This window comes from Pinus tabuliformis, chromosome 8, assembly GCF_031772625.1.
Source record: "Pinus tabuliformis cultivar Carrire ecotype Pingquan chromosome 8, CPIR1, whole genome shotgun sequence".
NCBI classification, from domain to species: Eukaryota; Viridiplantae; Streptophyta; class Pinopsida; order Pinales; family Pinaceae; genus Pinus; species Pinus tabuliformis.
Window position 1 is genome coordinate 1,383,077,929 of NC_142294.1, and position 12,961 is coordinate 1,383,090,889.

Sequence of the window (12,961 nt, forward strand, 5' to 3'; positions counted from 1 at the left end):
ATACAGAGTCTGTTTTCAGTGTTTTTCTTTTTTTGGAGGATAGAAATATGAGAGGAATAAAAATATGTTGTATTTTAATTAAAATATGTACAAAAATTTCATAATTTTATTTTAAATGCTCGATCTGTTATTCTCTCATGGAAAAAACAAAAATAAAACTCGAGATCTAAGATCTGCTCATATATGAAATACATAAAATCAATGGAGATCAAAATGAATATGAAAAATATAGATAACTCAATGGGAATAAGAGAAACCCAAAAAATATAAAGAAGAAGAGGAGATCTAAAAAACAAAGAGGGTAAAAGAAAAATGCTCTCATTGAAAGCACCAATTTTGTTTCATTTAATTATGCAAGAAGCTATTGCTCCACAATCTCATTCCCAATTGAGATCACCAGACAACAAAAGAGAAGGATAAGAAAATCTAATAATGATCCTTCATCCAGATGGCCATGCATGTAGTTTCGATGCAACTTTTGATTCTACAAAGTGTAAGCAAGTACCTTGTCTCCTCGCATGTTGGTGAAGGGTTTTCAGCCTGATGCAAAATCCTTGCACTCCAATCAAGTGATCTCTTTCATCCAGTTCCAATCTAAATTCTACACAAAAACAAAAGTAAACAAACATGACAAGTGATCTTCTGTAGAAGATCGTAAATTCAAAACATCTAGAAATCACACATATAAATTACTGCAAGAATGATATAAGGGGAAGGAACATATATTTTTAATAACCATATAAATGAAAGTACATCAATATACCTTCAATAAATAAGATCCTCTCCTCCAGCTTCTAATATGTTCTCCTCTCCCAATACTGCAGAGCTCTTGCACTATTGTTTAGATACTCTCTTTGTTTCCCCTTTTCCTCTTGGTGAGTTTATAAAGGTTCATTCTATCCTCCGGGAGAACGTATCTAGATGCCTAGGGGCTTCAGAGGTTAGGAAACTTCTACAATAATTGAATCCTAGCCAACTGATACACAATTTGGTCAAGTTGATCTCCTTGGGAATGTTAGACTCTAGAAACCTTCTTCACAATTATGAGTTTTTTCTCAATTATCTCAATTATGAAATAATTATTATCTCATAATTATAATTTGTTATGAGAAACAACTCAATCATATATTTCCATAATTTTATCATGGGATAAATCTCATATAAGTAAAATAAAATGTGGAAAGGGATGCATTTTAGCCAAACAACCGAGGTAAGTTAAAATTGGGGTTCTCTCACTATAATGGAGTGGAAAATAGGGTTATAAAAAGGGAACATATAATTTCCATAGGAGAAGGTATACTCTTTGCCATGGATGTCCTTAGGTCAAGGCTCGTGCATTAGGGGAATTTTGAAGTCTAAAATGGGTCTCCTAAGGAAAATAATAAGATGATAGTTAAAATAATAAAATAATATTTTTAAATTTTTAAAGGAAAAGAAAGGAAACTACTTTTTTATTATATTTTTGACTTATCTCCTTGTAAATTTACTCAAATGTCGAGTATAGACGCCTATTAGACAACATTAAATTCCACATGCAACGAGTAATGCACTTTTTTCACGAATTTCCACCTTTTTTAATGTGGGTCTACTCAGAAGTATGCAGAGTGGGTACACATTGGATGTGGAATTTAATTTTGCATCCAACGGGTGTCTACACTTGAAATTTGAGTAAACATATTAGGAGATAAGCCGAAAATAAAATAAAATAAAAATAGTTTTCTTCTTTTTTCCTCCAAAATATTTTCCCTTGGGGATGACATCATTAACATGGATCCTATTGGTTCTTTTAAAGTTAATTTTGTTGCTACATATTTTGTTTTTAGACCCATTTTTTACTATAAAATTCCCATAAAAACACTTTGATGGGCTTTGGTTTCAGGGTAAGGTTCACAAAATCTTTCAGTTTGTTTAGAAATTTAAAATTGTAATTGTGTTTCTGATCTATTGTTGCTTTCCTGTCATTACCTTCTATTTGGTGTCTAAATTTAGTCTTTAGGGTATTGTCTTATGTTTTGGGATTATTAACTGGGGGTCTATCCTCAATTTTGGGTCATGATTTTTCCTCTATAAATTACAGTCTCTTTGTCAAAAACCAAGGAAGCTAAGTTATAGATTCCCCATGATTGTTGTTACCCATGCTATCTAGAGGGTCAAGCCTCTCTTTTGGCTAGAAAAATTTCAATGGTTGGCATATCTCATTCTATGTTTCACATTTTTTGTTGATTAGACTGACTCTCTCTAGAATTACTATGTATTTGGGTTCTTCCCCCTACATTATAGAGATAGAAGTTTGTACTGTAATTTCCATCTTTCTATCTCTATGGGGAAAGGTTGACAGTGTTTTCTCTAGTTGTTCAATGTGTACTATCACCTCTGAGTTGGGACTACTCGTTGCAATACTAGTCAGTTTTTATGTAGAGGCCATTAGTCTGATTCATGTTTCTTTTGAGTGAACCCATTTCACCCTCCTTGTTGGCTATGATTTTCAGTATTTTTATCCTTGGGACATAGAAATACTTGGGCCAGGAAGTCAAGCTAGGAGAAACAATTAGTTGATGGAAAATTAGTTTTCTTTATTAGGAGTAAGTCACATCAGTTGACACTTGGTTTGGTTTGCATTGTGAGAGAAGTGATAATGTCTCATGGGAGAGGAAGAGGTGGATGATAGAGGTAGACAAAATCCAAAGGAAGCTACCACTTCAAGGTCTCAACTAGCTATTGATCACTCTATTGAATGTCATTACATGATTATTCATCCCTACATACTAATACAAATTGCAACAAGTGAGGATGATGTTAATCAACAGAGAAGACATATATCAAATGCTAATATTATTGAGAAAGTTGGATGCTTGGTCCTAGATATAAGTTACATGTAATCATGCCAAACCTAATACCTCCAAACAATAGAAATTTACTGGCACATCAAAATGATCATGGGAAAATTCTTGGTGGAAATATCAAAAGAGAAACAAGAAATACTTATACAGTTGGATGAAGCACAAAGATAGATAAGAAAGATAATCAATAATATCAATGTACTTTCCAAATACTTGGTGGGAATTGAGTTCACCGAAAATAAAGACAAAAACCTGATACCTCCAAACAATAGAAATTTACTGACACGTCAAAATTATCATGGGAAAATTCTTGTGGAAATGTCAAAAGAGAAACAAGAAATACTTATACAGTTGGATGAAGCACAAAGATAGATAAGAAAGATAGACAAAAATATCAACAAACTTTCCAAACACCTGGTAGGAATTGAGTTCACTAACAAAAAGACAAAAACCTGATACCTCCAAATAATAGAAATTTACTGGAACGTCAAAATGATGATGAAAAAATTCTTGGTGGAAATGTCAAAAGAGAAACAAGAAATACTTACAGAGTTAGATGAAGCACAAAGATAAATAAGCAAGATAAACAAGAATATGAACATACTCTACAAACACATAATAATAATTGAGTTCACTGACCAAAAAAAGATGAAATTAATCACCTAAACCCATTCACTTGGATTCCCTTACAATCTAATGTATGTGTTTACTGATTTTTTAATATTTATTTATTATATCATAGACATAACCAAACATATTATGTTATACATCCAAACATTAAAAAGTCGAATAAGTACAATATCCAAATAATTTTGCTATATTATATGTTATATAACATGGAAAATATTTTATAACATACTAAAAAAAATTAACTACCTTACTACTCTAGTTTCTAGATAACAAAGAAATAAACACAACCCGATACATTGTTTTGAAGTATCTTTTTTAATATAATATAATACAAGCAGCTCAAATTAAATAATATATATAAATAACCTAATTTAGATTTAATTTTCATTACGTTAAGTATTTTTATATTTATAAAATATTATGGATTTCATTATATTTATAGATATTATGGATTTCAACTCGAGTAGTATTGTCGTGATGTTTAGTAGTTAAAGGTAATTTCATCTCTTTTATATTAATTTCATTATCGTTTATGTAAAAATTAAAAAAGAATTAATGATAAGCTTGGGACGTTGAAATGAATGTTAAATTTAAATCAAAGTTTATAAAGTTGAATTTATTTTCTTTTTACTATTTATATTTAAAAAAGTAAAATTAACAATAAATGAATAATTACGCTGTGAGACGTTTTTCTTTAAAATTAATTGTCTCAACTGCCACCGTGTATGGATTTTCACCCTCCGATCAAACGTTAGATGATTGATTTTTGTTCACCGTTAGATTAATACTTAGTAGTTGAGACAGTTACAGAAAAAATTGTATAATTCCCTTCCTCCCAGTTGAGACCACTGTAGAACTCCCTTCTTCCTTCTGAGTTGAGATAGTTATGACAAAAACTCTATAAATTCCTTCCTCCCTCATGCGTAGGGGCAAATCCATAATAGCAGAGATGCAGGGGAAAATCCATAACGACAGAGAGTGGCTCTTGTTACCTTTCATTGCTTTGATATGAAAGATTAGAGGCTATGTATACAGGTTGCTAAAGCTAGTCTGTCAAGAGTTAACCCCTTTTAACTTCAAGTGGCCAGAGAATTCAAATATTTACATAAACGGAGGGCACTTGCTACAGGGGTTGTACTACGCCATTCGCTCCATATACCATTACACATAGCCTTAGTTCCTTATGGAATACTCTGACCTGTATTAAGTTTGGACCCATTTGATTCCGCACTAGGTTGCTAGTGAGAGCTGAACAAGAGGCCTGTGAAATTTGCGAAGAAATCTCCCTTGTATTTTCATTTTTACTGTGGGGAATCTACCAGTTCTGAGAGCTCTTAAGAAACTCTGAGAAGGCCATCAACCTGGTGTTGATGAAGCAGAGTCTTCTCAACATAAATCTCAGGAAAGATCTAATGCTCTTGTTCGAGACAATCTTAGTTCTTTAGCAAGGAGAATTCGGCACCTCGGGGACCCTGAAGCAGTACCATCAAAAGCACTGGCATGTCTCCATGAAGGCAATGAAAAATTGGGCGCGTCAAATATTGGAAGGATTGCATTATATTCATAATCATAACCCTCGCATAATTCATAGAGATCTGAATTGCAACAATATATTCGTGAATGGCAATAGTGGTGTTCTGAAGACCGGGGACTTGGGTTTTGCTGCTATCCTCACAAATGATCGTGATGCGAACATTATCATTAGTACACCTGAATTCATGGTTCCATAATTATATGAAGACGTTTATGATGAACATGTAGATGTTTATTCCTTTGGCATGTGCTTATTCGAGATGGTTACTCTGGAGATTCCTTACAACAAGTGCCGTAATGTTGCTCACATTTATAACAAGGTGAGGTGTGGTATGAAGGATGCATCATTGCAAATGGTTACCGATTTAGAGACGAGTCAATTTATTGAAAAATCCCTAGCACCAGCGTTGGTGAGGTCTTCTGCTGTAAAGATTCTCATGGACCCTTTTTTAGAGGACTCCAAGTGAGGAGCTAGATGTACATGCTATAGGTTATACTCTCTATTGCAATGAAATTGTAGAAATATATTTTCTGTTTTAGGGTGTTTTGGAACCTACTTGAGTGTTTTATTGAGAAGTATAGGACATTTGTTTGAGCCTATATGTTTATTTTCAACGTCACTAGTTATTTTTAGAATTGAGACAGGGGTTTCTGTCAGGATTTGTAGAAAATGTTGTTAAAGATGTTGATGAAAAAGATAGGAGTAACAAATATTTTGTGTATGATGGGGTTTTGAGTAATTATTTGTATTTCTCTAAATTCAGAAAAATTAATTCTGGAAATATGATAGATGCACTCTGATAAACAGTTATACAAGTGCTTGAGAAGATTGGAATTGATGCAAATCATAGTGGATACCCTCAATGTATGCCATTTCAGTCATTTGAAAATGCTCTCCATGGAAAAGTTAAAGAGAGTTCCCTGTTTTATGTAAAATAGGGATGGGAGGAGTTCTTCCAAATGTGATGTGAGGTTATAAACCGTTTTTCCATCTTGTTCAGTATCCAACATGTTCAATGGTTTATTCCATCCAAGCAACTGAGATTGGGAAATAAGTTAACTGGTTATAGAAGCACACTTTAAAGGAAATTTGGTCAGTGTTGAGCAATGTTTTTGTCTTCAACACACCTTCCTCAGTGATGTTTTGGATCTTGGTCACACTAGACAAATGCATGCTCTCTAACATTGGAAATCCCCATGAATCTCCAGAGTTGCCTATTTTGGAGTCTCTCATGCTGGAGTAATTCTTTAGTCTTAGAAATTTCAAAGTGGACAACCTCTCCAATGGAGGAAGCTCCTTCACATAGTGTTTGGAAACATGATTGATGTAGTCTGATAGACAGTTATAAAAGTAATTGAGAAGATTGGAATTGTTACAAATCACAGTGGATACCCTCAAAGTATGATTTTTCATTCATTTGAAAAATGTTCTCCATGGCATTTTCGAACATAGTTCCCTATTTTATGTAAAATAGGGATGGGAGGAGTTCTTCCAAATGTGATGTGAGGTTACGCACCATTTTTTCATCTTTTTTAATATCCAACATGTTCAATGGTTTATTCCATTCAGGCAACTGAGATTGGGAAATAAGTTAACTGGTTGCAGAAGCACACTTTAAAAGAAATTTGGTCAGTGTTGAGAAGTGTTCCTCTCTTCAACAAACCTTCCTCAGTGATGCTTTAGAGCTTGGTCACACTAGACAAATGCATGGTCTCTAACATCGGAAATCCCCCTGAATCTCCAGAGTTGCCTATTCCCAAGTCTCTCATGTTGGAGTAATATTCTTCTCAGGTAATATTTCACATTCTCCGGCATATAATACTAATGAATGCGTGTTTGGGTTTTACCACAAGGACAAGACTTATTCTTCTTAGGTAACATTTCACATTCTCCAGCATATAATACTAATTAAGTGTTTGGGTTTTACCACAGGGACAAGACTTATTCTTCTCAGGTAACATTGGATACCACAGGGACAAGACTTATTCTTCTCAGGTAACATTTCACATTCTCCAACATATAATACACATTAATGTGTGTTTGGGTTTTACCACAGGGTATTCTTCTCACATAACATTGGACAAGACTTATTGGAATATTTTTGAAGTTTTCAAATTATTTATAAAAAACAAAGCCATTTAGGGCAAGGATATTTTCTAACTATTTATCTGAATGCACACCTTCCATCATGTATGTTCCAGCTTCTTCCCTCCATTTTGACACTTGGGCTAGTTGAAGGTCCAAAAAAGAATATATCCTCACATCGTTCCTTCACAATGTACTCACAATACTAGGCATCATTGACGGAGATGGCAACTTTTACCATAGCGTCATCATCTACCAGAGCAGTCAAAGCTTCAACTTCTCGACATTGCTGAAGCAAGAAATCAAGATACTATGCCAAAATTGGAGTCGCAGCAGATCTGATGAACTTAAAGCCTAGAGAAGCTTCTGGTAAAATAAGACACCGATTTACCACAGCCCATGCAATCAAAATTTATGAAACAAATTCTTCAATACCCAAAGAGTTTCATGAATATATAATTTATTTTTAATCGTCTTATATTTCCCACAAAATAGTCCTCATAATTAAACTGATCTAGCAAATACCAAAGCACTTTACCACAGCCCATGTAATTGCAATTTGTGAACCCAATTCTTCAATACTCCAAAGAGTTTCATGAAGATATAATTTTTAAGAGACATAAGTAAATTGATCAAGTTGATGTTCTTTGCGGTGCAAAAGGACTAATTGTAGAGTAAAAAAGGCTAAAAACCTCAAATGATCATGTTGCACACACTATCATTAGTACAACTAAATTCATGGCTCCATAATTATATGAAGACGTTTATGATGAACATCTAGATGTTTATTCCTTTTTCATGTGCTTATTGGAGACGGTTAGCCTGGAGATTCCTTACAACGAGTGCCGTAATGTTGCTCACATTTATACGAAGGTGAGTTATGGTATAAAGGCTGTATCATTGCAAATGGTTACCATTTTAGAGATGAAGCAATTTATTGAAAAATGCCTAGCACCAGCATTGGTGAGGTCTTCTGCTATAGATATTCTTATGGACCCTTTTTATAGTGGACTCCAAGTGAGCAGCTAGTACATGTACATGCTATAGGCTATACTCTCTATTGCAATGAACTTGTATAAAGATATTTTGTGTTTTGGGGTGTCTTAGAACCTACTTGGGTGTTTGATTTAGAAGTATATGACATTTTTTGAGCCTATATGTTTATTTTCAACATCGCCAGTTATTTTGAGAATTGAGACAGGGTTTTCTATCAGGATTTGTACAAAATGTTGTTAAAGATGATGATGAAAAAGATAGGAGTAACAAATATTTTGTGTATGATGGGGTTTTGAGTAATTATTTTTATTTATCTTAATTATGGAAATATGATAGATGCACTATGATAGATAGTTATACAAGTTCATGAGAAGATTGGAATTGATGCAAATCATAGTGGATACCCTCAAAATATGATTTTTCAGTCATTTGAAAAATGTGCTCCATGGCATAGTTTAACACAATTCCATGTTTTATGTAAAATAGGTATGGGAGGAGTTATTCCAAATGTGATGTGAGTTTACACACCGTTTTTCCATCTTGTTCAATATCCAACATGTTTAATGGTTTATTCCATCTAGGAAACTAAGATTGGGAAATAAGTTAACTGGTTGCAGAAGCACACTTTAAAGGAAATTTGGTCAGTGTTGAGCAGTGTTCCTGTCTTCAATGCGCCTTCCTCAGTGATGCTTCAAATCTTGGTCACACTAGACAAATGCATGCTCTCTAACATTAGAAATCCCCCTGAATCTTTAAAGCTGCCTATTACCAAGTCTCTTATGTTGGAGTAATTCCTTAGTTTTATAAATTTCAAAGTGGACAACCTCTAGAATGGAGGAAGCTCATTCACCTAGCGACTGGAAATATGATAGATGTAGTCTAATAGATAGTTATACAAGTTCTTGAGAAGATTGGAATTGATGCAAGTCACAGTGGATACCCTTAAAGTATGCTTTTTCAGTCATTTGAAAAATGTGCTCCATGGCAGAGTTGAACAAAATTCCCTATTTTATGTAAAATAGGGATGGGAGGATTTCTTCCAAATGTATGTACACCATTTTTCCAACTTGTTCAATATCCAACAAGTTCAATGGTTTATTCCATCCAGGCAACTGAGATTGGGAAATAAGTTAACTGTTTGCAAAAGCACACTTTAAAGGAAATTTGGTCAGTGTTGAGCAGTGTTCCAGTCTTTAACACACCTTCCTCAACGATGCTTTGGAGCTTGGTCACAATAGACAAATCTATGGTCTCTAACATCGGGAATCCCTTGGAATCTCCAGAGGTGCCTATTCCCAAGTCTCTCATTTTGGATTAATATTCTTCTCAGGTAATATTTCACATTCTCCAGCATATAATACTAATTAATGTGTGTTTAGGTTTTACCATAAGGACAAGATTTATTCTTCTTAGGCAACATTTTACATTCTCCAGCATATAATAATAATTAAGTGTTTGGGTTTTACCACAGGGGAAAGACTTATTCTTCTCACGTAACGTTGGATACCACAAGGACAAGACTTATTCTTCTCAGGTAACATTTCACATTCTCCAACATATAATACGAATTAATGCTTTTTTAGGCTTTACCACAAGGACAAGACTTATTCTCCTCATGTAACCTTGGGCAAGACTTATTGGAAATTGTTTGAAGTTTTCAAATTCTTTATAAAAAACAGAGCCATTTAGGTCAAGGATGTGTTCTAACTATTTTTCTGAATGCACACCTTCCATCGTGTATGTTCCATCTTCTTCCCTCCATTTTGACTCTTGGGCTAGCTGAAGCTCCAAAAAAGAATATATCCTCACACCATTCCTTCACAATGCACTCACAATACTGGGCAACATTGATGGAGATGGCAACTTTTACCATAGCCTCATCATCTACCAGAGCAATCAAAGCTTCAACTTCTCGACGTTGCTGAAGCAAGAAATCAAGATACTATGCCATAATTGGAATCACATCAGATCTGATGAACTTAAAGCCTAGAGAAGCATCTAGGAAAATAACACAATGATTTACCACAACCCATGTAATCAAAATTTGTGAAAAAAATTCTTCAATACCCCAAAGAGTTTCATAAAGATATAATTTATTTTAAATTGCCTTAGATTTCCCACAAAAGAGTCCTCATAATTAAACTGATCTGGAAAAATATGACAACGATTTACCACAACCCAGGTAATCACAATTTGTGAACCCAATTCTTCAATACTCCAAAGAGTTTCATGAAGATATAATTTTTAAGAGTCCTCGTAATTAAATTGATCAAGTTGATGTGCTTTGCGGTGTAAAAGTACTAATTATAGAGTAAAAAAGGCTAAAAATCTCTCATTGTATTATTCCTTCACATTTCCATGCATTACAAATAGTGGGTTTTAGAGTTTTGGGGTTCCACCTTGATAATTAACTGCAACATTTGTTTCCATAGAAGGTGGTCATCCAAGAGATGTGAAGAATCTGTGATAATCTACAATAGAAATAAAAATAAGACTAAGGAAAACTACTACAAGATCTACCCTAACATCAACAACTATTACAAGGCGACTATAATTCCCTAGTTTTAGAAATTTCAAAGTGGACAACCTCTCCAATGGAGCTAGCTCCTTCACATAGTGACTGCCATCCAATTTTAACATTTCCAGCTATTGAAAGTCACACATCCTTTGGGAAATTTCACTCCAATGTAATCATCCAATTCAAGACTCTACATCTTTTGCATCTCTTTTGATGTCTGTATCCAGAGAAATGACATGGCAGCTTTAGCAGAGTTTTGGATTTCCTTAGTTTCACTGCATTCCTTGATGATGCCAAATTGACTTAAGTTGGATCACATTTACACTAACTGAAGTGTATGATATGCAAACCCAGATGGGGTAGTGTTTTTGCCTCTACAAATATTTTTGATCTTGAAGACCTCTACTACTGTTGATCTTGATAGGTTAAAAAAAAATACATGTAGAATTTACACAAAATCAGAAATAAAAATATCTTTTCACAATACAAATTCATTAAAAGTACTTTATCTCAAAGAAGTTACAAATTATTGACTAATGGAAAGACCATAATCCTAGAATTTACAGATTATTATACTTCAATTAAATATTACATTTTGAAATTTCTAACTATCATTTAAATTTCCTTGAATAATGTGTGGAGGCGCATTTTCATGTTATTGTCCTCCCAGTTATTTGTTCCCACCAATGTTTATCACCGTATATTATTAAATGATCTAACTTTCCCATCCCTTTGGGCAATTTCCTCAAGCCCAAACACTTATGTATCTTCAAAAAACAGAGTATGAGCAGTGTTCTTGTCTTTTAATGCGCGTTTGGGTTTTACCACAGGGACAAGACTTATTCCTCTCACATAATATTGGACAAGACTTATTGGAAATTTGCTTGAATTTTTCAAATTCTTTATAAAAAATAGAGCCATTTAGGTCAGGGATGTTTTCTAACTGTTTTTCTAAATGCACACCTTCCATCATGTATGTTCCATCTTCTTCCCTCCATTTTGACCCTTGGGCTAGCTGAAGCTCCAAAAAAGAATATCTCCTCACACCATTCCTTCACAATGCACTCACAATACTGGGTAGCATTGATGGAGATGGCAACTTTTACCATAGCCTCATCATCTACCAGAGTAGTCAAAGCTTCAACTTCTCGACATCGCTGAAGCAAGATATCAAGATACTATGCCAAAATTGGAGTCACAACAGATCTGATGAACTTAAAGCGTAGAGAAGCATCTAGAAAAATAAGACAACGATTTACCACAACCCATGTAATCACAAATTATGAAACAAATTCTTCAATACACCAAAGAGTTTCATGAAGATATAGTTTATTTTTAATTGCCTTAGATTTCCCACAAAAGAGTCCTCATACTTAAATTGATCTTGAAAGATATGACAATGATTTACCACAACCCATGTAATCGCAATTTGTGAACCCAATTATTCAACACTCCAAAGAGTTTCATGAAGATATAATTTTTAAGAGTCCTCACAATTAAATTGATCAACTTGATGTGCTTTGTGGTGCAAAAGGACTTATTGTAAACTAAAAACAGCTAAAACTCTCTCATTGTATTATTCCTTCACATTTCCATGCATTGCAAATAGTGGGTTTTAGAGTTTTGGGGTTCCGCCTTGATCATTAACTACAACATGTGTTTCCATTGAAGGTGGTCATCTAAGAGATGTCAAGAGTGTGTGGTAATCTACAATAAAAATAAAAATAAGTATAAGGACAACTACTACATGATCTACCCTAAGCCTAATTAGAAAGTTCTCTGGAATAGGATAAATTAATGGATTTTCAAATAAGGATAAGATTAAACTCATTAGCTTGGGGCACATGAAATCTTCTCGCAGTTTTTCAATTTGATAGTTGAACAATGATATCTTTCGCAAAGACAATGTGGCATGTTGATCATTCTCATTATGCAGAAATCCTGCAATCCTATTTCTTCTTCTTTACAGGCTCTCTTATGCTCCCACTAGGATCAGATTTCATCCCCAGTGATCACTACCCAGTCATATAATTTATGCTTAATTCAGGGTTTCTTCCATGACGAAATGATATCTCGCCTTCAATAACATTGAGAAACAGAGCAAAGTTGAATATAAGAGGAACATCGTTTGTCTTTGGAAGAAATTGATACAATTCTAATTGGTATTGATACCCTAATTCTGAGCTTGTTTGTGACTGCATGGTTTTATGTTGCTTGTATGTGCTTGGAATTTACAATCTTTGATTGCCTGAATGATGATGGGAATAAGTTATTCTTGGCTCGCTTTCTAAATATATTTTTTTTTGTTGGAATTCATAATACGTACTCCATTATTGTCAATCCTTTAGTTTTATTTAT